Below are 25,727 nucleotides of genomic sequence, written 5' to 3'. Positions count from 1 at the left end.
CATCGGGCACAGTAAGATAAATTTTGCGCGCGTTATAAATGACATTCAACACGAGTTTCAAAAATTCCTAGTTATGTACAAACATGAAAAAAAGGCACAAGACATGTTGGGCTATGTTGATGGAACAATTGTTCTACCCCCTTGTTTTGAACAAGAAACCTCCTCAACACTAACACCAAATATTTGGCGTCAAAAGCAGTCGACCAACGGCTTCTCTGTCTCCTACTCTCCTCTCTCACCGAGGAAGCAATTGTTGTCATCGTCGTTTCTCTCCGCCACTGCACGTGACGTTTGGCTCGAGTTGGAAACTACAATCAACCATCATTCGAAAGCCCGTAAACTAAGAATCAAGGATGACTTGCAGTTGGTGAAACGCGACGCCAAACCTGTTGCTGAGTATGCCCGTACCATCAAAAAAAGCTATGAGACCAACTTCTCTCTTTTCGTGAGAGTCTCTTTGAGACTCTTTCGAACAATAAAAAAAGTTGCTTTGGCCGAGTGGTTAAGGCGTGTGCCTGCTAAGTACATGGGGTTTCCCCGCGAGAGTTCGAATCTCTCAGGCGACGAATAACTTCCTTTTTGCCCGTTGCCTCACCAACGCGGAGAGGTTTCCACACTATTACGTATTACGAGAAAATCTTTGTTTTCCTCTTTAACCGATATGGAGTAAGATAAATTTTGCGCGCGGTATAAATGACATTAACACGAGTTTCAAAAATTCCCAGTTATGTACAAACAGGAAAAAAAGGCACAAGACATGCTGGGCTATGTTGATGGAACAATTGTTCTACCCCCTTGTTTTGAACAAGAAACCTCCTCAACACTAACACCAAATATTTGGCGTCAAAAGCAGTCGACCAACGGCTTCTCTGTCTCCTACTCTCCTCTCTCACCGAGGAAGCAATTGTTGTCATCGTCGTTTCTCTCCGCCACTGCACGTGACGTTTGGCTCGAGTTGGAAACTACAATCAACCATCATTCGAAAGCCCGTAAACTAAGAATCAAGGATGACTTGCAGTTGGTGAAACGCGACGCCAAACCTGTTGCTGAGTATGCCCGTACCATCAAAAAAAGCTATGAGACCAACTTCTCTCTTTTCGTGAGAGTCTCTTTGAGACTCTTTCGAACAATAAAAAAAGTTGCTTTGGCCGAGTGGTTAAGGCGTGTGCCTGCTAAGTACATGGGGTTTCCCCGCGAGAGTTCGAATCTCTCAGGCGACGAATAACTTCCTTTTTGCCCGTTGCCTCACCAACGCGGAGAGGTTTCCACACTATTACGTATTACGAGAAAATCTTTGTTTTCCTCTTTAACCGATATGGAGTAAGATAAATTTTGCGCGCGGTATAAATGACATTAACACGAGTTTCAAAAATTCCCAGTTATGTACAAACAGGAAAAAAAGGCACAAGACATGCTGGGCTATGTTGATGGAACAATTGTTCTACCCCCTTGTTTTGAACAAGAAACCTCCTCAACACTAACACCAAATATTTGGCGTCAAAAGCAGTCGACCAACGGCTTCTCTGTCTCCTACTCTCCTCTCTCACCGAGGAAGCAATTGTTGTCATCGTCGTTTCTCTCCGCCACTGCACGTGACGTTTGGCTCGAGTTGGAAACTACAATCAACCATCATTCGAAAGCCCGTAAACTAAGAATCAAGGATGACTTGCAGTTGGTGAAACGCGACGCCAAACCTGTTGCTGAGTATGCCCGTACCATCAAAAAAAGCTATGAGACCAACTTCTCTCTTTTCGTGAGAGTCTCTTTGAGACTCTTTCGAACAATAAAAAAAGTTGCTTTGGCCGAGTGGTTAAGGCGTGTGCCTGCTAAGTACATGGGGTTTCCCCGCGAGAGTTCGAATCTCTCAGGCGACGAATAACTTCCTTTTTGCCCGTTGCCTCACCAACGCGGAGAGGTTTCCACACTATTACGTATTACGAGAAAATCTTTGTTTTCCTCTTTAACCGATATGGAGTAAGATAAATTTTGCGCGCGGTATAAATGACATTAACACGAGTTTCAAAAATTCCCAGTTATGTACAAACAGGAAAAAAAGGCACAAGACATGCTGGGCTATGTTGATGGAACAATTGTTCTACCCCCTTGTTTTGAACAAGAAACCTCCTCAACACTAACACCAAATATTTGGCGTCAAAAGCAGTCGACCAACGGCTTCTCTGTCTCCTACTCTCCTCTCTCACCGAGGAAGCAATTGTTGTCATCGTCGTTTCTCTCCGCCACTGCACGTGACGTTTGGCTCGAGTTGGAAACTACAATCAACCATCATTCGAAAGCCCGTAAACTAAGAATCAAGGATGACTTGCAGTTGGTGAAACGCGACGCCAAACCTGTTGCTGAGTATGCCCGTACCATCAAAAAAAGCTATGAGACCAACTTCTCTCTTTTCGTGAGAGTCTCTTTGAGACTCTTTCGAACAATAAAAAAAGTTGCTTTGGCCGAGTGGTTAAGGCGTGTGCCTGCTAAGTACATGGGGTTTCCCCGCGAGAGTTCGAATCTCTCAGGCGACGAATAACTTCCTTTTTGCCCGTTGCCTCACCAACGCGGAGAGGTTTCCACACTATTACGTATTACGAGGAATTCTTTGTTTTCCTCTTTAACCGATATGAGATCTGTCACTTCCCATCGGGAAATTCCATGTTATTTACAGTAGGAAAAAAAGGCACAAGACATGCTGGGCTATGTTGATGGAACAATCGTTCTACCACCTTGCTTTGAACAAGAAACCTCCTCAACACTCATCACCAAATATTAGGCACAAGAAATGTTGGGCTATGTTGATGGAACAATTGTTCTACCCCCTTGTTTTGAACAAGAAACCTCCTCAACACTCAACACCAAATATTTGGCGTCAAAAGCAGTCGACCAACGGCTTCTCTGTCTCCTACTCTCCTCTCTCACCAAGGAAGCAATTGTTGTCGTCGTCGTTGGTCTCTCCACTGCACGTGACGTTTTGCTCGATTTGGAAACTACATTCAACCATCATTCGAAAGCCCGTAAACTAAGAATCAAGGATGACTAGCAGCTCATGAAACGCAGCACCAAACCTGTTGCTGAGTATGCCCATACCTTTAAAAAGGGTATGTGACCAACTTCTCCTCTTCCTTGAGAGTCTCTTTGAGACTCTTTGATACAATAAAAAAGTTTCTTTGGCCGAGTGGTTAAGGTGTGTGCCTACTAAGTACATGGGGTTTCCATGCGAGAGTTCGAATCTCTCAGGCGAAGAAGAAACTTCCTTTTTGCCCGTTGCCTCTATGCGTTAAACTTTTCATGGATTAAGAAACTTCCTTTTTTCCCGTTGCCACTTCCTTTTTGCCCGTTGCCTCTACGCGTTAAACTTTTCATGGATTAAAAGACATACAACGAGTTTTAGAAATTCCATGTTATTTACAGTAGGAAAAAAAGGCACAAGACATGTTGGGCTATGTTGATGGAACAATCGATGTTGGGCTATGTTGATGGAACAATCGATGTTGGGCTATGTTGATGGAACAGTCGATGTTGGGCTATGTTGATGGAACAATCGTTGTTGGGCTATGTTGATGGAACAATCGTTCTACCACCTTGCTTTGAACAAGAAACCTCCTAAACACTCATCACCAAATATTAATATTAGGCACAAGATTTGTTGGGCTATGTTCAAGGAACAGTGGTTCTACCACCTTGTTTTGAACAAGAAACCTCCTCAACACTAACACCAAATATTTGGCGTTAAAAGCAGTCAATCAACGGCTTCTCTGTCTCCTACTCTCCTCTCTCACCGAGGAAGCAATTGTTGTCGTCGTCGTTTCTCTCCGCCACTGCACGTGACGTCTGGCTCGAGTTGGAAACTACATTCAACCATCATTCGAAAGCCCGTAAACTAAGAATCAAGGATGACTTGCAGTTGGTGAAACGCGACGCCAAACCTGTTGCTGAGTATGCCCGTACCATCAAAAAAAGCTATGTGACCAACTTCTCCCTTTCCGTGAGAGTCTCTTTGAGACTCTTTCATACAACATAAAAGTTGCTTTGGCCGAGTGGTTAAGGCGTGTGCTTGCTAAGTACATGGGGTTTCCCCAAGAGAGTTCAAATCTCTCAGGCAACGAAGTCACTTCCCAATATTTGAGGTTTCTCAAGGAATTGAACGGCGACAATAAGCTAAACTTTTCATGGATTAAAAGACATACAACACGAGTTTCAGAAATTCCAAGTTATTTATAGTAGGAAAAATAGGCACAAAGACANGCTGGGCTATGTTCAAGGAACAATGGTTCTACCACACCTTGTTTTGAACAAGAAACCTCCTCAACACTCAACACCAAATATTTGGCGTCAAAAGCAGTCGACCAACGACTTCTCTGTCTCCTACTCTTTTCTCTCACCGAGGAAGCAATTGTTGTCGTCGTCGTTGGCCTCTCCACTTCACGTGACGTTTGGCTTGAGTTGGAAACTACATTCAACCATCATTCGAAAGCCCGTAAACTAAGAATCAAGGATGACTTGCAGTGAGTTGGAAACTACATTCAACCATCATTCGAAAGCCCGTAAACTAAGAATCAAGGATGACTTGCAGTTGGTTAAACGCGACACCATACCTGTTGCTGAGTATGCCCGTACCATCAAAAAAAGCTATATGACCAACTTCTCCCTTTCCGTGAGAGTCTCTTTGAGACTCCTTCATACTACAAAAAATTTGCTTTGGCCGAGTGGTTAAGGCATGTGCCTGCTAAGTAGATGGGGTTTCCCCGCGAGAGTTCGAATCTCTCAAGCGACGAATAACTTCCTTTTTGTCCGTTGCCTCACCAACGCGGAGAGGTTTCCACACTATTACGTATTACGAGGAATTGTTTGTTTTCCTCTTTAACCGATATGGGATCTGTCACTTCCCATCGGGCACAGTAAGATAAATTTTGCGCGCGGTATAAATGACATTCAACACGAGTTTAAAAAATTCCCAGTTATGTACAAACAGGAAAAAAAGGCACAAGACATGTTGGGCTATATCTGTCATTTCCCAATATTTGAGGTTTCAAGAAATTGAACGGCGACAATAAGCTAAACATTTTATGGATTAAAAGACATACAACACGAGTTTCAGAAATTCCATGTTATTTACAGTAGGAAAAAAAGGCACAAGACATGCTGGGCTATGTTGATGGAACAATCGTTCTACCACCTTGCTTTGAACAAGAAACCTCCTCAACACTCATCACCAAATATTAGGCACAAGAAATGTTGGGCTATGTTGATGGAACAATTGTTCTACCCCCTTGTTTTGAACAAGAAACCTCCTCAACACTCAACACCAAATATTTGGCGTCAAAAGCAGTCGACCAACGGCTTCTCTGTCTCCTACTCTCCTCTCTCACCAAGGAAGCAATTGTTGTCGTCGTCGTTGGTCTCTCCACTGCACGTGACGTTTTGCTCGATTTGGAAACTACATTCAACCATCATTCGAAAGCCCGTAAACTAAGAATCAAGGATGACTTGCAGTTGGTGAAACGCGACGCCAAACCTGTTGCTGAGTATGTCGTACCATCAAAAAAAGCTATGTGACCAATTTCTCCCTTTCCATGAGAGTCTCTTTGAGACTCTTTCATACAACAAAAAAAGTTGCTTTGGCCAAGTGGTTAAGGCGTGTGCCTGCTAAGTACATGGGGTTTCCCCGCGAGAGTTCGAATCTCTAAGGTGACGAGTAACTTCCTTTTTGGCCGTTGCCTCACCAACGCAGAGAGGTTTCCACACTATTACGTATTACGAGGAATTCTTTGTTTTCCTCTTGAACCGATATGAGATCTGTCACTTCCCATCGGGCACAGTAAGATAAATTTTGCGCGCGGTATAAATGACATTCAAAACGAGTTTCAAAAATTCCCAGTTATGTACAAACAGGAAAAAAAGGCACAAGACATGTCGATTTCCCAATATTTGAGGTTTCAAGAAATTGAACTGCGACAATAAGCTAAACTTTTTATGGATTAAAACTTTTTGGCCGTTGCCTCACCAACGCGGAGAGGTTTCCACACTATTACGTATTACGAGGAATTCTTTGTTTTCCTCTTGAACCGATATGAGATCTGTCACTTCCCATCGGGCACAGTAAGATAAATTTTGCGCGCGGTATAAATGACATTCAAAACGAGTTTCAAAAATTCCCAGTTATGTACAAACAGGAAAAAAAGGCACAAGACATGTCGATTTCCCAATATTTGAGGTTTCAAGAAATTGAACTGCGACAATAAGCTAAACTTTTTATGGATTAAAACTTTTTGGCCGTTGCCTCACCAACGCGGAGAGGTTTCCACACTATTACGTATTACGAGGAATTCTTTGTTTTCCTCTTGAACCGATATGAGATCTGTCACTTCCCATCGGGCACAGTAAGATAAATTTTGCGCGCGGTATAAATGACATTCAAAACGAGTTTCAAAAATTCCCAGTTATGTACGAACAGGAAAAAAAGGCACAAGACATGTCGGGCTATATCTGTCATTTCCCAATATTTGAGGTTTCAAGAAATTGAACTGCGACAATAAGCTAAACTTTTTATGGATTAAAAGACATACAACACGAGTTTCAGAAATTCCATGTTATTTACAGTAGGAAAAAAAGGCACAAGACATGCTGGGCTATGTTGATGGAACAATCNCGAAAGCCCGTAAACTAAGAATCAAGGATGACTTGCAGTTGGTGAAACGCGACGCCAAACCTGTTGCTGAGTATGCCCGTACCATCAAAAAAAGCTATGTGACCAACTTCTCCCTTTCCGTGAGAGTCTCTTTGAGACTCTTTCATACAACAAAAAAAGTTGCTTTGGCCGAGTGGTTAAGGCGTGTGCCTGCTAAGTACATGGGGTTTCCCCGCGAGAGTTCGAATCTCTCAGGCGACGAATAACTTCCTTTTTGCCCGTTGCCTCACCAACGCGGAGAGGTTTCCACACTATTACGTATTACGAGGAATTCTTTGTTTTCCTCTTGAACCGATATGAGATCTGTCACTTCCCATCGGGCACAGTAAGATAAATTTTGCGCGCGGTATAAATGACATTCAAAACGAGTTTCAAAAATTCCCAGTTATGTACGAACAGGAAAAAAAGGCACAAGACATGTCGGGCTATATCTGTCATTTCCCAATATTTGAGGTTTCAAGAAATTGAACTGCGACAATAAGCTAAACTTTTTATGGATTAAAAGACATACAACACGAGTTTCAGAAATTCCATGTTATTTACAGTAGGAAAAAAAGGCACAAGACATGCTGGGCTATGTTGATGGAACAATCGTTCTACCACCTTGCTTTGAACAAGAAACCTCCTCAACACTCATCACCAAATATTAGGCACAAGAAATGTTGGGCTATGTTGATGGAACAATTGTTCTACCCCCTTGTTTTGAACAAGAAACCTCCTCAACACTCAACACCAAATATTTGGCGTCAAAAGCAGTCGACCAACGGCTTCTCTGTCTCCTACTCTCCTCTCTCACCGAGGAAGCAATTGTTGTCGTCGTCGTTGGTCTCTCCACTGCACGTGACGTTTTGCTCGATTTGGAAACTACATTCAACCATCATTCGAAAGCCCGTAAACTAAGAATCAAGAATGACTTGTAGCTGGTGAAACGCAGCACCAAACCTGTTGCTGAGTATGCCCATACCTTTAAAAAGGGTATGTTACCAACTTCTCCTCTTCCTTGAGAGTCTCTTTGAGACTCTTTGATACAATAAAAAAGTTGCTTTGGCCGAATTGTTAAGGTGTGTGCCTGCTAAGTACATGGGGTTTTCCACGCGAGAGTTCGAATCTCTCAGGCGAAGAAGAAACTTCCTTTTTGCCCGTTGCCTCACCAACGCGTAGAGGCTATATCTGTCATTTCCCAATATTTGAGGTTTCAAGAAATTGAACGGCGACAATAAGCTAAACTTTTCATGGATTAAAAGACATACAAAGAGTTTCAAAAATTCCATGTTATTTACAATAGGAAAAAAAGTCACAAGACATGTTGGGCTATGTTGATGAAACAATCGATGTTGGGCTATGTTGATGAAACAATCGATGTTGGGCTATGTTGATGAAACAATCGATGTTGGGCTATGTTGATGGAACAATCGATGTTGGACTATGTTTTTGGAACAATCGATGTTGGGCTATGTTGATGGAACAGTCGATGTTGGGCTATGTTCATAGAACAATCAATGTTGGGCTATGTTGATGGAACAATCGTTGTTGGGCTATGTTGATGGAACAATCGTTCTACCACCTTGGTTTGAACAAGAAACCTCCTAAACACTCATCACCAAATATTAATATTAGGCACAAGATATGTTGGGCTATGTTCAAGGAACAGTGGTTCTACCACCTTGTTTTGAACAAGAAACCTCCTCAACACTAACACCAAATATTTGGCGTCAAAAGCAGTCAACCAACGGCTTCTCTGTCTCCTACTCTCCTCTCTCACCGAGGAAGCAACTAATGTCGTCGTCGTTGGTCTCTCCATTGCACGTGATGTTTGGCTCGAGTTGTAAAATACATTCAACCATCATTCGAAACCCCGTGAACTAAGAATCAAGGATGACTTGCAGCTGGTGAAACGCGGCACCAAACCTGTTGCTGAGTATGCCCGTACCTTGAAAAAAAAGTTATGTGACCAACTGCTCCCTTTCATTGAGAGTCTCTTTGAGACTCTTTCATACAACAAAAAAGTTGCTTTGGCCGAATGGTTAAGCTGTGTGCTTGCTAAGTACATGGGGTTTCCCCGTGAGAGTTCAAATCTCTCAGGTAACGAAGAACTTCCTTTTTGCTCGGTATAAATGACATACAACATGAGTTTCAAAAATTACAAGTTATTTACAAAGAGGAAAATAAGGCACAAGACATGTTGGGCTATATCTGTCACTTCCCAATATAAAATGACAAAGACATGCTTGGGTTGATGGAACAATGGTTCTACACCTTGTTTTGAACAAGAAACCTTCTCAACACTCAACACCCAATATTTGGCGTCAAAAGCAGTCGCCCTCCTTGGGTTGATGGAACAATGGTTGATGGAACAATGGTTCTACCACCTTGTTTTGAACAAGAAACCTCCTCAACACTCAACACCTAATATTTGGCGTCAAAAGCAGTCGATCAAGGGCTTCTCTGTCTCCTACTCTCCTCTATCACCGAGGAAACAATTGTTGTCGTCGTTGGTCTTACCACTGCACGTGACGTTTGGCTCTAGTTGGAAACTACATTCAGCCATCATCCGATAGCCCGTGAACTAAGAATCAAGGATGACTTGCAGCTGTGAAACGTGGCACCAAACCTGTTGTTGGGTATGCCCGTACCTTTAAAAAAAGCTATGTGACCATCTTCTCCCTTTTCTTGAGAGTCTCTTTGAGACTCATTTAGACACCAAAATAGTCGCTTTGGCTGAGTGGTTAAGACGTGTGCCTGCTAAATACATGGGATTTCACCGCAAGAGTTCAAATCTCTCAGGCCATGAAGAATTTCCTTTTTGCATGTTGCCTCACCAACGCGTAGAGGTTTCCACACTATTATGAGGAATGCTATGTATTCCTAGCATTCCTCTTTAACCGATATGGGATTTGCCACTACCCATCGGACACAGTAAGATAAATTTTGTGCGGTATAAATGACATACAACACGAGTTTCAAAAATTCCAAGTTATTTACAAACGGGAAAAAAAGGCACAAGACATGTTGGGCTATATCTGTCACTTCCCAATATTTGAGGTTTCAAGAAATTGAACGGCGACAATGAGCTAAACTTTTCATGGTTTAAAAGACATACAACACGAGTTTCAGAAATTCCAAGTTATTTACGGTTGGAAAAAAAGGCACAAGACATGTTGGGCTATGTTGATGGAACAATGGTTCTACCACCTTGCTTTGAACAAGAAACCTCCTCAACACTCATCACCAAATATTTGGCATCAAAAGCAGTCGACCAACGACTTCTCTGTCTCCTACTCTCCTCTCTCACCGAGGAAGAAATTGTTGTCGTCATTGGTCTTTCCACTGCACGTGACATTTGGCTCGAATTGGAAACTACATTCAACCATCATTCGAAATCCCGTGAACTTGCAACTGATGAAACGCGGCACCAAACTTGTTGCTGAGTATGCCTGTACCTTCAAAATAAATATGTGATCAACTTCTCCCTTTCCGTGATAGTCTCTACGATTCTTATTCATACAACAAAAAATTTGTTTTGGTCGAGTGGTTAAGGTGTGTGCCTACTAATTACATGGGGTTTCCCCGCGAGAGTTTGAATCTTTCAAGCTATGAATATTTTCTTTTTGCCCGTTGCCTCACCAACGCGTCGAGGTTTCCACGCTATTATGAGGAATGCTTTGTTTTCCTCTTTTAACCTATACGGGATATGTTACCATCAGGCGACAGTAAGATAAATTTTGTGCGGTGTAAATGACATACAACACGACTCTAAAAAATTCCAAGTTATTTACAAACGGGAAAAAAAGGCACAAGACATGTTGGGCTATATCTGTCACTTCAAAATTCCAAGTTATTTACAAACGGGAAAAAAAGGCACAAGACATGTTGGGCTATATCTGTCACTTCCCAATATTCCCAATATTTCAAACGGGAAAAAAAGGCACAAGACATGTTGGGCTATATCTGTCACTTCCCAATATTCCCAATATTTGAGTTTTCAAGAAATTGAACGGTGAGAATAAGCTAAATTTTGCGTGGTTTAAAAGACATATAACACGAGTTTCATAAATTCCAAGTTATTTACAGAAGGAAAAAAGGCACAATACATGTTGGGATATATTGATTTAACAATGGTTCTAACCACCTTTCTTTGAACAAGAAACCTCCTCAACACTTAACACCAAATATTAGGCACAAGATATGTTGGGCTATGTTGATGGTACATTAGTTCTACCACCTTGCATTAAACAAGAAACCTCCACAACACTCAATACCAAATATTTGGCGTGGAAACTATGTTCAACCATCATTCAAAAGCTCGTGAATTGAGACTTAAGGATGACTTGCAGCTGATGAAATACGGCACCAAACTTGTTGGTGAGTATGCCCTAACCTTCAAAAAAATATTTGACCAACTTCTCCCTCTCCTTGAGAGTCTCTTCAAGACTCATTCATACAACAAAAAAGTCGCTTTGGACGAGTGGTTAAGTCGTGTGCCTGCTAAGTACATGGGGTTTCCCTGTGAGAGTTCGAATTTCTTAGGCGAGCCTTACCAACGCATAGAGGTTTCCACACTATTACAAGGAATGCTATGTTCTCCTCTTTAACCGATATGGGATCTGTCACTTCCCATTGGACGACGACAATAAGATACATTTTGTGTGGTATAAATGACATACAACACGAGTTTCAGAAATTCCAAGTTATTTACAGAAGGGAAAAAAAAAACACAAGACATGTTGGGCTATGTTGATGGAACAATGGTTCTACCACCTTGCTTTGAACAAGAAACTTTCTCAACACTCAACATCAAATATTTTGCGTGGAAGTCATTGTTGTCGTCGTTGGTCTCTCCACTACATGTGACGTTTGGCTCGCGTTGGAAACTATGTTCAACCATCATTCAATAGCTCGTGAATTGAGACTCAAGAATGACTTACAACTGATGAAACGTAGCACCAAACTTGTTGTTGAGTATGCCCATACCTTCAAAAAAAATATGTGACCAACTTCTCCCTCTGCTTGAGAATCTCTTCGAGACTCATTCATACAAAAAAAAAAAGTTGCTTTGGTCATTTGGTTAAGGCGTGTAGTGTCTAAATACATGGGGCTTCCCTGCGAGAGTTTGAATCTCTTAGGAGACGAAAATTTCATTGCCTCACAAATGCGTAGAGGTTTTTTTTTTTTTTTTTTTTTTTTTATAACCGCCCAAGATCACTACTAAAAGATATTGTCCGCTTTGGCCCGTTGTCTCATGGATGCATAGAAGTTTCGACACTGTTATAAGGAATGCTTTGTTCTCTTCTCTAACCGATATCTGATCTTGCTCTTCCCCTCGGACGGCGACAATAAGAAAAGTTTTGCGCGGTATAAAAGACATACAACACGAGTTTCAAAAATTCTAAGTTTTTACAAACGGGAAAAAAGGCACAAGACATGCTGGACTATATCTGTCACTTGCCAAATTTTAAGGTTTTAAGAAATTGGACGGGGACAATAAGATAAATTTTGCGTGGTTTAAAAGACATACAGCACGAGTTTCAAAAATTCCAAGTTATTTACAGACTGTAAAAAAGGCACAGGACATGCGGGCTATGTTGATGGAACAATGGTTATACCACCTTGCGTTGAACAAGAAACCTCCTCAACACTCAACACCAAATATTTGGTGTGGAAATCAGTCGATCAACGGCTTTTATGTCTCCTACTCTTCTCTCTCCACTGCATGTGACGTTTGGCTCATGTTGGAAACTACGTTCAACCATCATATGAAAGCCCCTGAACTGAGACTCAAGGATGACTTGCAGCTGATAAAACTCGGCATCAAACCTGTTGTTGAGTATTCCCTGACCTTCAAAAAAATATGTGACCAACTTCTCCCTCTCCTTGAAAAAATCGAGACTCATTCATACAAGAAAAAGGTCGCTTTGGTCGAATGGTTAAGGTGTGTACTAGACATGTACATGGGGTTTCCGTGCGAGAGTTAGAATCTCTAAGGCGATGAAAATTGCTTTTTTATTTTTGTAACAGTCCAAGACCACTACGAAAAGATATTGTCTGCTTTGGCCCGTTGTTCACAAACGTGTAGAGTTTTGTTTTTTTATTTTGGTAACAACCGAAGACCACTACTAAAAGATTTTTCTGCTACAACACGAACAACACGAGTTTAAAAAATTCCAAGTTATTTACAAACAGAAAAAAGGTACAAGACATGCTGGGCTATATCTGTCAATTCCCAATTTTTGAGGTTTCAAGAATTCGGACGACGACAATAAGGTAAATTTTGCGTGGTTTAAAAGACATACAACACGAGTTGCAAAAAATTCCAAGTTATTTATGTATGGGAAAAAAGGCACAAGGCATGTTGGGCTATATTGATGGAACTATGATTCCATCACTTTGCTTTAATCAAGAAACCTCATCAACACTCAATACCAAATATTTGACGTTGAAAGCAGTCGATCATTGGCTTTTATGTCTCCTGCTCTACTCTCTCACCGAGGAAGTCATTGTTTTCATCGTTGGTCTCTTCACTGCGCGCTTCGTCTGGCCCACGTTGGAAACTACGTTCAACCATCGTTCGAAAACCCGTGAACTGAGACTCAAGGATGACTTGCAACTATTGTAATGCGAGACCAAACTTGCTGTTGAGATGCCTCTACCTTCAAAAAAATATGTGATCAACTTCATACCATTGGTAGACCTGATGAGCACATTGGGAAAGTGCACTAATTCCTTCATGGACTCGGCACTTATTTTTTAATTTTTTTTACTACTTGATAGGTCTCACCCCTCTATCCTATTTTGTAGATTTAGACTCTAAAGTTGAAAGTTTTGAGTTGTTCTAGCGCTCCCTTGAGTTTTCTAACTCCACTCCTATGGCATTCACTGCCATTAATTGTTTTCGCACCCCATGGAAGTCACCATACTTTCTTTAGCAACCAGCAAGGTCATTCTCATTCCTGTAATAAAACTCTGCCAACTGAGGATGAACCCACTCAGGTCTAGGTCGTCAACCCCCTCGCTGCCAAATATGTCACATGGAGGGTCATTATGCTGATCGATGCAACCAACGACACACTCAACCTGATTCAGGTCATGCTCACCAGCCTTTAACACCTCTTGTTCTATTTCTGGACTCGAGGCTGGTGATTGGATATTGGACCTTGGGGCTTCGGCCCATATGACCGCTGATCCATCTATTTTGGATCATTTTAAAAATTACATGGGCAAGAACTCTTTGATTGTAGAAAATGGTGCATATCTACCCATTACTCACACGGATACTCTTTCTCCTATTCTAAAAATTCACTAATTAGATGTCTTGGTTGTCTCTCATCTCACTAAAAGTCTTCTTTCAATTAGTAAATTAACGTCTGATTTTTCTCTCCCCATTACATTTACTAATAATCATAATACTATCCAAAATCTTCAAACAGGAAGTGTGGTGGCAACCGATAAAAGAGATGGAGAGCTATATGTGCTAGAGCAAGTCAACTCTTCCTTTATTTCTATCCTTAGAAACAAATCTTTACTTACTTCATATGATTTAGAGCATGCTCGCTTGGGTCATGTGAATTACTTTATTATTTCTTTTTTAAATAACAAAGGTCATCTTTCCCTTACATCTTTATTGCCTACTCCATCACGATGTAGTATTTGTCAGCTTGCAAAAGGTCATCAATTACCTTATTCCTGCCATGAACGTAGATCGTCTCATGTGTTAGATCTTATTCATTGTGATTTTAGGGTTCTTCTCCGGTCAAATCTAATTTGGATTTTCTTTACTATTTTATTTTTATTGATCATAATTCTCGATTCACTTGGTTTTACCCTTTAAAATTTAAATCTTATTTATTTGATATTTTTTCTTCAATTTCAAAAATTTGTGAAAAAGCAATATTCTACTCGTATCAAGGTTTTTCAAAGCGATGAAGGTGCCAAACTTACTAGCAGTTGTTTAAAAACTCACTTTACGTACTTCTGGCATCCACCATCAATTCTCTTGTCCATATACACCTACTCAAAATCGTCATGCTAAGAGAAAACATTGTCATGTGACTGAGACTAGCTAGCCCTTCTCTTTCACTCCCATCTTTCACCTCGTTTCTAGGTTGACACCTTCAACATTATAGCTTATATTATCAACTGGTTGTTGTAAGGATCGTGCTGACTCGACGACTCCAATAGGATGGGTAATTTTTTTGCAAAATAAAACGATTAAAAATTTTAAAAAAATTATATTATAACAAAATTGTGTGCATCACAAAATAAGGAACGAACACAAAAAATTTAAAACAAAAGGGTTGAAGACAACATGTGAGGTTTGTCTATGGCACCTGCTCTAGAGTCCGCCCTCAAGCTCGACCTCGACCAGCTCCTTATTACTTGAAAAAAATGGAGAATAAAGAATGAGTACAAAGACTCAGTAAGCATCCTACTTGTAGACTCTTAATCGTGTCCTTGATATACTAGGGTACCACACTCTTTCTTATCTTGTTCTTGTTGTAAGTACTTAGGCCCTCTAGTTCTTGTTCTTGACCTGAGGTTCTTATCTCGATCTGTCGTGAGGACTTTGGTCCTTTGATTCTAAAACCTTGGTTACCATCTAAGGGCCTTAGAACTATGGTTCTTGGTTCTTGGTACTTTCTAGGTTCTTTTTCTACTCTTTGTTCGTTCTCCAAGACACTCCCCTTAGGATTTACGGCACTAGCCATGCACCTCACAATCCTATGTCCAAGGCTTCATGCGTTCCAAGCGACACAGTCTTAACCTACGTCCAAGGCTTCATGCGTTTCAAGCGACGTAGTCTTAACCCGCATCTTAGTGCTTGCCTTCAATACGGTCTGTTAACCTATGCCCAAGGCTTCATGCATTCCAAACGGCATAGTTTGAAAACCTACATCCAAGGGCTTGCCCTATAATACAGTTTAAATACCTACGCTCAAGGCTTCATGCATTCCAAGCAGCGTAGACAAAGTCATGAGCATGTTGTACCATGGGAGGTCTTAGGAGGTTCTTGATTCTTGGCTCAGGTAACTTGCTCTCTTCTTGTTCCATCGTAGCCCTAGACTACTCCCCATGATAGAACATAAAGGTCACGTGTTTGGTGCATACATAAACATGAAATCCTGCAAATCTTTTGGATACCCATAACATGGTGCAGGGTATCTTATCTAGGTAAGGAAAAATTGAGGCCAAACATGACATCTTGGAAAGAAAACATGGTGCAGGGCATCCCACCTAGAAGAGGAATTCTTGGGCCTTAGAAAGCACCACTTGGGGGGAGTTCATGGGTCCCTTTGGACATGATTAGAGTATTACTAGCATTCTTGAGTTTTTGTGTCTGAGGACCTTGGTCCCTTATCCTTGAGTGATACCTAGCATTCTTCTTACTTGTGTAGTTGTAAAGTTTGTCTGGTGTTGTTCTTGGTTCTCAATTTTGTAAGTTTCTAAGGTCCATAATTCCTTGAGGCCTAAGTTGTAACTTTTATTTTTAATCGTATGAACCCATCTTAGTGTGAGTTATTCTAGAAGGTCATAGAATCCTATTGAGTTCTTTAGAAGAGGCCTCTAAAAGAGTCTTAGTCTTGTGGTGTTTCCTATAGGTGTATCTTTGGTCCTAACTTGGTTTAGGTTTCATACTTGCTCCAATCAACTTGAAATCTCAAAAATATCTTCATGCCCTTAAGAATAGACCTTATCAGAAGTAACAAATCATTTGGAGCACGTATACACCTTGAATTATCATGAGTAATCCTAGGGGCATTTTGGTCATTTTACCCCGAATTCTTGATTTTGCTACTTAACGAGTTTCAATGGCTCTCAAACTTCACCACATCATCAAGCATCATAAAATAAGATCTATTACAGAGTTTCATAGCATTTGAAGGTCATCTATGTCATAAAGGGTAGGTAAATATCCTTAGGGGCATTATGGTCATTTCGTACCATTTCTTGGTTTACCTACTTATCCTTATCCAATGACAACCAATTTCATATATAACCTCAAAACAATATACTATGCTTAGCATTAAAATTTTATATGCAGTGAAGTTCATCTAGTGGGTTATTTTAATGTTACCTAAATCTCGAGCAATTTGATCGGTCCAGGGCCTTAACTCACGGTTCTTTGGGTTTTTCTTTCATATATTCTTAATTGAAACTTTGCTTAGGGTTCATATGGAAATCTAATTGATTCCTACAAGTATTTCTTAACAAAAAGTCCAAGGTGGCTACTTACCTAGTTGTCGACGTTTGAGACTCCCGTTCTTGAGCTTCCGGTATTCAAATTACCTCAAATTTTCTTCCACAAACTCCTTATTGTGTCTAGTTTCTGGAACCATGAAGTTTTTCATGAGAACTAATCTGGAAGGAGGTTAAAATTGAGAAAAACCAATGGAAGATTGAGTTTTGAGTTGACATGACCGGTTCAGTTGAACCCGCCATGTCATCGTCTTCTTCCTTTGAACCGGAAGAAGACACGCATTTATACATGTGCCACTATTTGCAACTCAGCCTCTACTGCCACATTTACAACATTTCTCCCCTCGCTTTCTTCATGAACCTTAAAGATGGTGTTAAAGGAAGAGCTAGGGATTCTTATGGATGGTAGCCTTAAAGATGGTGTCAAAATCAGTTTTCACGTCGGAGAAAAAAAAAATGGGATTCTTTATTGGGTAGCCGATTCTAAGGGTTTTCAAGGTCAGATTTCTTCATGAAACCTCTCCTTATTTTTTTTCTCAAGCTAAAGAAATTGATTTGGAGGAACGACTTCGAGTGTGGGGCCTTAATTTTGAGAAATTGTTCTCGGCTACAATGTTACTCGAAACACGAGATTTTTGTTCTCTTGGGTAGCCTATTTTACGATGTTTCAGCTCTCGATTTCTTTGTCAAAGTTACTCAACTTGATCCTCTGAAGAAATTCTCAATTTGAAGTTAAAGGAACCGTAGATAGGAATTCGAAACTTACCCCTAATTTCAACCCAAAACTGATTTTCTTCAATTGGGCACGTTCCTGAGGTTATTTCTCTTCGTGGTCTTCTATGAAAATATTCAGTGGAGGTGCAGAAACTTATTGGGATCGTCCTTGCTCGACAAAATTCTTATGCATCCTCGGATTGGATTTTCGAGTTTTCTTTGAAGGTCTTCAATGACGAATTGGATTGGGGGAATGGTTTCTAGGCACTTTCAGCACTTTATTTCTTCATAGAACTTGTGGGTAATCATATTTTGAAACTATAGGAACAAGTTTGGAGGGAAATGGCGGAGAATTGCTCTCAAATTTGGAAGAAATTTATAGAATGAGACTGAATATTTAAACGCTTATTGCCTTCGATTGGGGGCTCGACCATGCTCAATTTTTGTTCCAAACTATTACCGCAACTTCATAATTTATAGAAGAAACTTAAACCTACATTGAGAGCTCCAGAATTATCGTGGATTGGAAGTTGGATTTTCTAGAAAATCCATCAGAAATATCATCTTCAATCAGTGAGCTACCGACTTTCAATTTGAATACTGGTCGTTGGATTCGATGATCTAAGAACGTTCTAGATCGTGTCCAATTTAGGAGTAGATTGAACGGCTAGATCACTGTGAATGTTCTGATTTTGAGCATAATGGCAAATCCATAATTATCCATAACTTGAGGGGTATTTTGGTAATTTTTCACTTTCTGAATATTTTATTATTATTTTTTCGAAAAATCTATAATTTTTCTAAAAATTATTCTCTTGTTGGTCATTTTTTCCTTCTTGAGTATCTTATAATTTCTTCTAGATAAGAAATTAAAAATACGGAAGTTCCTTAAAAATTAAAAAAATGACTTTTTCGTCCTTTTCACTTATTTTTTCCTTTTCAATTCTTTTCCTAAAGCCTTGAGTCCTTAAAATTAATAGTAAGGGTATAGGAATGACTTGCTTTATATTCTTGTCCTTGCTTAATCTTCTTAATTTCTTTTCTTGGATCCTTTGGGTCTTATATGAGTGGCTTATCCTCGTTGGAGATAACTCCTTTCATTTTTTTTTTTTTTTGGTGTTATAGTTGCCTATTCCAGTTTTTAGGTAAGTCACCCTTTGAACCTCTCTATGACATTATAAAAATTTTCATTCCTTTAGTTTTCGTATTTATCCTTGCTTGTGTGATTCTATGCCTAACAAACTTTCTCCCTACAGCATTCCTTGCATTTCCTTGGGTTACAGTCCCTCTCATAAAAGGTTTTGTTGTCTTTGATCCCACCACCACTAAGTTATACAACACCCGTCAACTCAATTTGATAAAACCCACTTCTTTCCTATTGTCCCTAACTCCTAGGCCCAACCTCTTTCCTCTCTTCATATTTCAAATTTCTTAGAACCCAATGTTTACCATATTGGTCCATCCACCCTACCACTTCTTTACCGCACATTCCTTGATCCACCACATCTCCGTATGATATTTGTTATGACCTTGTGGATGAGATTGTGTAGGTTGATACTTCTCTTGTAGGTTCCTCTTTGTCACCCTCGACTTTTGATCCGGACTCTATTGAACCTATTGTTGATTCCTCTTGTTCTTTGGGCTCTCATCCTATGATCGCACGAGCCAAAACTGGCATCTTCAAGGCTCGTCATCTAGCAAATCTTGGTATTTTACGCTCATCTTGACTTCTTTCTACTCTTATTGCATCCACTAAGCCAAGAAGATTCAAATTTGCGGCTAAGAATCCTACTTGAGTTGCTGGCATGGATAAAGAAACTCGAGCTTTACAATAAAATGATACTTGTACTTTGGCCTTGCCAACACAAACATCGTGGGCTCTAAATGGGTGTTTCATATTAAATATTTTTCTGATGGATCTGTCGAGCGTTTCAAGCCTCGTCTTGTTGTCAAAGGTTATACTCAGGTTCTTTGTCTCAACTACACTGACACTTTCAGTCGGGTTGTCAAAATTACTACTATCCGTGTTGGACTTTCTTTTGCTGTCACAAATAAATGACCTCTTCATCAAATTGATATCAAAAATGTTTTCTTCAATAGCACTCTTATTGAACATGTTCATATGGAACAACCTTCTGGGTATATTGATCCTCGATTTCCCACTCATTTCTGTCTATTAAAGAAAGCTTTCTATGGCTTAAAGCAAACTTCTCGCGCCTGGTTTCAACATTTTAGCTCATTTCTTCTACCACTTGATTTTTCTTGCAGTCGCGTTTACACATCCTTTTTGTCTTTAATCAACAATCTAACTTTATCTAACTGCTTCTTTGTGTTGGTGATTGATCATGTCGAGCTTGAATGATTCTACATGCAACCTAAACTACATAGAATTGCAAATAAACTTAGTCATTGGCTAAAGAAAAGCACAAATGTTTCTTTTAATATATTTTCCAAGTCTACTTACAAATACAACATACATGGCTTTATATAGCCTCAAAATGAAAGAATTAAAGACATTCCAAGAGTTTGTAACATTCATACTTAATGACCATAATTAACCATTGTGTAATTGTAACCTAAAGTAAATAAAAAGTCCTAAAATACATTAATGAAATACAATAACTCTAAATTACTCTAAATTGTAATCCACCCAAAATTTAAAACATGAAACTTCATTCTTCTAATGTGGCATGAATTGAAATATCTTTTGATAATTTCAACCGTATTTTCTTCACATCTTCATTGAAGCATATTGTATGATTGATGTCTCTTGGTTCATATCATTCTCCACTTCTTCAAGAGGATTCGTCCTCAAATCTATTTGTGAAACTTTGCTGCAAAAAATAAGATATGGAAATACAAAGGACCTCACAACAATCTCTCACGTGTATACACTCAAGACTTTTTTAAGAAAATCTATGTTTGCACTCATTTACACAAATGAAGCTCTCATTCTCACCTCTCAAAATTTTAAATAGAGTAAAAATTGAATTTTGAACTCTGGGTCGATTAAAAACTAAAAAGATAAAGATAAATAAAAATCAAATTGAGAAGAAACGCAAAGGAAACATATATCCGATCTTGAGCCTGAAGCTCTAATACCAAATGATAAGATAAGAAAACACTATAAGGGGAATAAGATTCAGATTACCTTGTTGATCGAATATCTCAAGGCAAGAACATTGTTTGAGATTCGAATCACTCCACAAGCAAGATCGATCATGTCTAGCTTGAATGATTCTTGTTGATCAAATATCTCAACGCAAGAACACTTGATTGAGATTCGAATCACTCCACAAGCAAGATTGATCATGTCGAGCTTGAATGATTCTACATGCAACCTAAACTACATAGAATTGCAAATAAACTTAGCCATTGGCTAAAGAAAAGCACAAATGTTTCTTTTAATATATTTTCCAAGTCTCTTACAAATACAACATACATGGCTTTATATAGCCTCAAAATGAAAGTATTAAAGACATTCCAAGAGTTTGTAACATTCACACTTAATGACCATAATTAACCATTGTGTAATTGTAACCTAAAGTAAATAAAAAGTCTTAAAATACATTAATGAAATACAATAACTCTAAATTACTCTAAATTGTAATATACCCAAAATTTAAAACATGAAACTTCATTCTTCTATAATGTGGCATGAATTGAAATATCTTTTGATAATTTCTACAATATTTTCTTCACATCTTAATGAAAGGTAGTTTTAGTTTTTGTTAATTTTAGTAAGCTTTGAAACTCAGTCTGAAGTGAGAGGCCAAAAGAAAAATTGAAAGGCCAATAACTATTTCAAAAATAGTGAGACTTATTTCCCAAAGAGTGTGTAATAACTATATTTCAGGAATAATGGGAATTATTGGTGGAATAGTGGGAATTATGGTTGGAATAGTGGGTTAGAAAATGATGGCAGGAATAGTGGGAATCATTTTTAGCCTTTAGAAAACCTTTAAATTAGGTTGTTTTCCCATTTAAAAAGAAGAGCAAGAAGAGAAAGAAGAGCAAGTAGATAGAGAAATTGTCTCGTTTAAGTACAATGTAATAGAAAATGATTTTTTAGAATTCCTTGTCTCCTTGTCTCTCCCCTCTCGACATCTCCTTCATAGTTTCATGAGTGTTATTTTAACAAATTAGTATTAGAGTGAGTTTTTATTTCAACATGAACTGTGGCATCTTGCCAAACATTGTATTTGAGAAATTTTTTGAGTGAAGTGACTAGAAGTGAACTAAAGCCAGTAACTCTCTATGTAGACAACAAATCTGCGATTGCACTAATGAAGAATCTTGTATTTGAGGGATGCAGCAAACACATTGACACTCGCTTCCACTTCATCCGTGAGTATGTTGAGAAGAGACAAATCGTTGTGAAATTCGTATGCACGAGAGAGCAATGTGTGGATATTCTAACCAAGGCCCTAACAAGGTTAAGTTTGCAGAGATGCAAGAATTGCTGGGAGTGAAGAATCTCGAACAAAGTTAAGTTTACGGAGGTGATTGTGAGCTTATAAACTTGACTTAGTAGAATAAGTCACTAACTTATGGTGTAACTTCAGGAGAATTGTTAGTAGATTTATTAGAATATTTTACTAACTTATGGAACAACTATAGGAAAATTGGTAGTAGTTGACAAATTGTGGACCAAATTTTGTACTTGTAGACTAAGTTTTAGACTTTAGTGAGTAAGATCTTAGTCGTTATTAACTTTTGGAGAAAGCTTAAGAAGCTAGTTAGTGTTTTCTCCCCTAAAAATACTCATGAGATGTATGTTTTTTTCACAACAACAACAAAAAGAATTGAAAAGCAAATTGCTTAAGGTTTCTTTCCTTCAAAAAGGTCTCTCCCCTCAAGTTGTTCCATTGCTTCCTTTACTTGTTTCGACATATTTCGATCGTGGATCATATCCAACATTATATGGAACTGAATAAGGGAAAAGTGAAGAATAAGTGTCTTCTCCCTCGTATAGGGAAGAAACAGTGTTTTTCAAGATAGGTCTATGGTTAGGTTATCATCAAATCAAGATCAGAGATGGGGATGTAGCCAAGACCACATTTAGATACAGTCATTATGAATCCCTGGTCATGTATTTTGGACTCATCAATGCCTATGTCTTGTTCATGGAGTTGATGAACTGAGTGTTCAAGGGGTGCCTGAAACGTTTGTTTTCACGTTCATAGATGACATCCTTGTGTATTCTAAACGATCCGGGAAGTCCTCTAGAAAGTCCTGACAATTTTGAGGGAGAACAAGTTTTATGCCAAATGCTAATTTTTGTTACGAAAGGTCTCATTTTTAGGACATTGATCACTCGTGAAGATATATAGTAAAATGATGTAAAGTTCACAAGAATAAGTGCAAGCATACAATGTCACAAGTATAAAGTAACAAGTAAATTATAGATTCCACATAGAACCTATTTTCTAGTAACTTTTGTGGTTGAAAGTTAAGGGAGTTTTAAGTGTCATTCAAATGTGTATTCATGAGTTTAAACTATCTAAAAAATATATATGCATAGTAATAACTGCCGTAAAAAAACATAGAGCAACAAGAAAATCAATAATAATGAGGAAGGTTCGGCTAGTAGATCTTAAATAGATAAGTTGTAGAACCTTGTGGTGGACTTCAACTCCTTTGATAGATTCCAAGTCCTCTTTTGACGTCATGTGTGGTGATTACTTTCCTAACCATTTTGTAACTTCTATTAACAAGGCTCTACCAGAGAAAATATTTCAAACCTTCAATTACCTTTTAGTATCATGGCAATAGAACTAGAGTATTAAAGAGAATTGCTTGATCTCTCTTTCTTTCAAATAACAAAACAATTGTATATGTAGAGTATCCTATTAACCAACATGTAAATCACTAAGAAAAACTTTTTAATAAATTAAAATCACATCGTCAACATGCTTTAACTATATAAAACTCTCCTGCCTCTGCCATGAGGTTTAGCTTTCCATAAAAACTGATTTAAGCAAAGAAATCAACATCTTAATCATGAAAAATTAATAGAATAAGAAAAGAGAGTTGTCAAGTTTTGTTGTTGTTCTTCAATGAAAGTTCCACTCCTTTGAGCTCTCTCGTCCACCTCTTTGACTTAATCTATCTTTTCTTAATTTTCCTTCCCTTTCTTCTATCATCAACGGCTGAATTAGGGTTCTTCTGCCTCCTTCTCTTTGGATATCGCAGCATCCTCTGTTCTTGTCTTTCCATTTTTCCTCTTTGGTGGCTACCCTTTTTTTAGAAAATATTTACTGTCTGATAGTGTTTCTTTCTTCCCGTTTAGGGTTGAGGAGGTATAATTCATCCACCTAGGAAACATCTAATTGGTAGTCGATGATCCTCGTGACTTTTTGATTTAGATTAAAATTTTCACGTCATCTCCAAAAAATTTGCTTCGGCATCAAGGTGGACAATTTGTACAGACATGTCATCGTTAGCAAGGTTGTTTCCAGATATGGTACAACATCATGGTTCAACATAAATGTTCTGAAATTTTACCAAACAACTCACTTAAATGTACAATTAGGCTCTATTTATTTAAATTGATCCTCTTTTCATGTTGAAGAACAATCGACTATTTCATTCTTACTAATTAGAATAAATAGAGCAATTAATGAGAAAATGGTGAGTATGAATGAAAAAGTAAATATAAAAGAGCTCGGTATAACTCTACTCCTAGAGAGTTATCAAACACAGTGTCAATGGATGGAGTTTTAGTAGGCTCTGCAAAGGTGGAAGGAGTCACTAAGTGGGTCGTTCAACTATGGATACTAATGTATGTAGTTTCTTGGGCTTGGCAGGGAACTATAGGTATCTTGTATAAGATTTTGCCATTATAGCCTCACCGATGATGTATTTGACTAGAAGGGCATTCCGTTAGTGTGGATTGAGGCATGTGAAGTGAGTTTCCAAGATTTGAAGCACAGGTTTATGAGTAAGTGCTTCGTATGCCAACAGGTGAAGACACCAAGACAGAGAACATCAGGATTGTTGCAACCTCTGAGCGTGCTGGAGTGGAAATGAGAGAATATAGCTATAGACTTTATTATAAGTCTACCCAGAATGTTGAAATGGTATACAATGATATGGGTGATTGTCGATAGATTGACCAAGTCGGCACACTTTCTACGTAGTAAGGTCACCTACCGGAGGATAATTGGGGATAGTTAGATATGAGAGAAATCGTTAGATTGCATGGAGTTCGAGTGTCTATTGTATTGGACCGAGACCCACGTTTTGCGTTGGTATTTTGGCATAGCCTTCAGAAAGTGTTAGGTACCCAACTTGATTTCAATTGTTCCTTCCAAGTCATGTTCTTGAATCTTTCTTCGAGTCAATTGTGTAAACTTGGTTGCAATTTTTAGATCTTAGTTGGAATAATTTATGTTTAAGTTTAGAAAATAAAATGTCGGGATTAACCATGTATTCTAGAAATTTATGATTTAAGATTAGAAATTAAATATCAAAAGCATCCACTTGTTTATCTCAATGTCTTACCACTCTTCCCATTTTGACTTGAGGAAAAATGTTAGATAATCCTAAAAAAATTAAATATAAAAAATAGCTCAGTGTTCTATTTGTTTAGGGTGCAAAATTAGATTTAAAAAAATATTGCCAAAAAGCTACAAAAAATCACAAAAAAAAAAAAAATAGAAAAATTCAAAAGGATTTGCCCAAATTCAAGTTTAAAGCTTGGAAAGCGAAGTTAGAAACCGAACATGAGCTTTAGAGGTAGTGCCTAGACAATAGGTTTGGAGCAAAACTTGTGATAGACTTCGATAAAATCCAATAGCCTTCAGACAATCTATTTTCGGTCCAACGCAATCACAGACACACCAAATCCAACCCAATAACCTTCGGCCTAGATCTTTAGAACTCCAAGCCCAACCCCACCAGACCCAGTGACTCGACCTACGCGCATCTAAATTGCGTGACCTACCCAAACCCGCACGCCCAACCAGACGTTAAGACCCATGCCTCTTCTCAGCGACGACTTGACTCGGCTTCTGCCCACTCAACAACTTAGTCAATTCGATTAGCCATTTTTAGCCCACTCCACTATTTTGGACCTCTTTCCTATCATTTCTGACCCTAGAGTCGATTTTTGCATTTCAGATGCATTTAA

General features: G+C 38.9%; 9 non-coding genes across 9 annotated transcripts; all 9 read left to right on the top strand.

Moving 5' to 3' along the window:
* Nucleotides 1-484: 484 nt before the first annotated feature.
* On the top strand, nt 485-566 carry TRNAS-GCU. Its single transcript has one exon. It is a non-coding gene; the product is annotated as a tRNA-Ser (tRNA).
* Nucleotides 567-1,138: 572 nt separating this feature from the next.
* On the top strand, nt 1,139-1,220 carry TRNAS-GCU. Its single transcript has one exon. It is a non-coding gene; the product is annotated as a tRNA-Ser (tRNA).
* Nucleotides 1,221-1,792: 572 nt separating this feature from the next.
* Nucleotides 1,793-1,874, top strand: TRNAS-GCU. Its single transcript has one exon. It is a non-coding gene; the product is annotated as a tRNA-Ser (tRNA).
* A 572-nt stretch (nt 1,875-2,446) lies between these two features.
* Nucleotides 2,447-2,528, top strand: TRNAS-GCU. The gene has a single exon. It is a non-coding gene; the product is annotated as a tRNA-Ser (tRNA).
* A 1,495-nt stretch (nt 2,529-4,023) lies between these two features.
* Nucleotides 4,024-4,105, top strand: TRNAS-GCU. The gene has a single exon. It is a non-coding gene; the product is annotated as a tRNA-Ser (tRNA).
* Nucleotides 4,106-4,692: 587 nt separating this feature from the next.
* Nucleotides 4,693-4,774, top strand: TRNAS-GCU. The gene has a single exon. It is a non-coding gene; the product is annotated as a tRNA-Ser (tRNA).
* Nucleotides 4,775-5,612: 838 nt separating this feature from the next.
* TRNAS-GCU lies at nt 5,613-5,694 on the top strand. Its single transcript has one exon. It is a non-coding gene; the product is annotated as a tRNA-Ser (tRNA).
* Nucleotides 5,695-6,807: 1,113 nt separating this feature from the next.
* On the top strand, nt 6,808-6,889 carry TRNAS-GCU. The gene has a single exon. It is a non-coding gene; the product is annotated as a tRNA-Ser (tRNA).
* Nucleotides 6,890-8,694: 1,805 nt separating this feature from the next.
* Nucleotides 8,695-8,776, top strand: TRNAS-GCU. The gene has a single exon. It is a non-coding gene; the product is annotated as a tRNA-Ser (tRNA).
* The last annotated feature ends 16,951 nt before the right edge of the window (nt 8,777-25,727 follow it).

This window comes from Cucurbita maxima, unplaced genomic scaffold (assembly GCF_002738345.1).
Source record: "Cucurbita maxima cultivar Rimu unplaced genomic scaffold, Cmax_1.0 Cma_Scf00141, whole genome shotgun sequence".
Classification (NCBI taxonomy): Eukaryota; Viridiplantae; Streptophyta; class Magnoliopsida; order Cucurbitales; family Cucurbitaceae; genus Cucurbita; species Cucurbita maxima.
This window is presented reverse-complemented; position numbering and strand designations above follow the sequence as displayed.